Here is a 2,219-nt window from a genome sequence, read left to right as displayed (position 1 = left end):
CCCGAGGGGTTGTGACCTCGTTGTCCCGGAATGTGGTGTGTCAATTGTCTCAGTCCTACCCGAAGATCGGTCACTATGAGCTCTGAGCTCTTTTCCGTGTGTGTGCGTGTGTGTGAATCACACACACACACACACACACACACACACAAAGGGAGGGGATGAGGGAGAAGGGAGGATGGAGTGGACATGTGCCTCTGTATTAACCCAACCTGCATTTCAGATCCCACGGCTCAAAAGAACAGGTTGATAAATTGTTTCCGTACTGATAATCTCACTGTCTACTCTGATTACATTCAATATCACTAACTGATCTGCTCCTTCTATCGGGAGGCGCAAGTGTCGCTTCAGACATAGGATGGTCGCGGACAGTACAGTTAGCTATGCAGTCGGGCACCCGACGCTCAAGGTGACTTGTCAAGGGTGAACAACTCTGTGAAGACCATGAACTCAATGATACATTAAAAGTGGATATAGCTAACGATTTTGCATGGCTGACGAGAGCATTAAAAATAAAACAATATAGAAATGTTGCAAATGAAGAAATAAAGGGGTTTAATCTCTCACCTTGTTTCAAAGAGCGAAAACTGGAGGCTGAATGTCAAGCTTTCACCTAAAAACTATTCGCAAATTCATCGTGAAAATTACTGCTGACCACCTGTGTTACTTTTAAGAAAACAGCTGTTGAGGGTATAGTGTTGCCACGCTGTCCCTTGGGTGTCTGCGTTGCGGCAGAACCTGTACTACCAGTCTTGTGTGGTTGAACGAACTGTTTACTACAAACCACTCTCGCTTTCAGATTGGTATGTTCATACTACATGGCGCAAATATCTTCGCCTCGTATAAAGGAATTTCTTTCCACAGGCTGAATTACTTGATTGGATCATCTAATTGTGCAAAATATCTCGCAACTCTGATGCGGCCAAGCGAATGTAGTAGTGTGAGGGACTAACACGGATTATGAATGAAGACAACTTAAAGTGAAGTACATCTAGCTCCAAATCTCATACTAAAAGAAAAAAAATACTTGTTCAATGAAATAAACCAACTCTCGTATTCAGCTGCTGTTAAAATGCCAGTTTCTGGTGTGTGTAAAAATAAATAAATAAACAAACAAATAAAAAGGCATTATGAATTAGAGAACCGTTGTACTGCATGATAGTGATAAGGATGTGGTGCAGCGGAGGCCCCCCGAATCTTCGAGAAAAACACTGGAGTTCGGACAAAAAATGGAAGTTGGGTATCTATAATAATTAAATTCGTCCTTATTTATTTTTGCTGTACTTTTGTATTTTTGTGGGATAGAAGGGTTGGAAGTTGTAAAGGTTGGCAGGCGTTTATTTTAGTGGACTCCTTCTATGACAGTGTACACTCACCAATATCCAACTGACTATAAAACTATTGTATGAGATGTACAGAATTCGATGTTTAGCCAAGGACACCTAAAGATTTTGTGATTAAAGGGAACAGAGGAGAGTAACTCAGGCTATTCCTTTCCCTTTCATTTCACAGAGACCCTGCTGGGACGGTAACGGAAGTCCTCATCGGTAGCAATAGTTTTCGTTGTGGTATTAATGAGCTTTTTATTGTTATTATTATTATTATTATTATTATTATTATTATTATTATTATTATTATTATTATTATTATTATTATTATTTACTTATGTATTTATCTATCTATTCTATTGTGTGTGTGTGTGTGTGTGTGTGTGTGTGTGTGTGTGTGTGTGTGTGTGTGTGTGTGTGCGCGTGTTTGGCATGATCATGAGTAGCTGAATATTTCATTTATAAAAAATATATGGAATTACGTAACTTCAAGAAACTGTTATCTAAAAACCTTTCTTTTAGAACTGACCTAGTAAATAACAAACACTCCAGTTGTGAACAGATTTCGATTTAATTTGTTCTTAATAACTGTTACGTTTAGAAATTTATTGATTTATATTCAGATTCACAAACAGAAAAATCATAATAGATTCAGGTTAAAATCGAAACTGAATTAACTAAGCATAACTACATAGAAGTTACGTATTATTGTTTGTATTGTTGGAACCTACAGAGATGCTTCGCGGCTGGATGGATGGGAACACTCCTTTCCTCGCTGGTGACTGTTTTGCTCCTACCTCCATTCACTGGGAAGGGAGCGGGCGGAGGCCTCTCAGGGGACTGTTGACTGTTGAATTTAAAAACATACCATGCTGCACCGCAGTAAGTCAGGCT

Source organism: Scylla paramamosain, chromosome 30, assembly GCF_035594125.1.
Source record: "Scylla paramamosain isolate STU-SP2022 chromosome 30, ASM3559412v1, whole genome shotgun sequence".
NCBI classification, from domain to species: domain Eukaryota; kingdom Metazoa; phylum Arthropoda; class Malacostraca; order Decapoda; family Portunidae; genus Scylla; species Scylla paramamosain.
The sequence above is the reverse complement of the archived record's forward strand: the minus strand, read 5'-3'. Positions refer to the sequence as shown.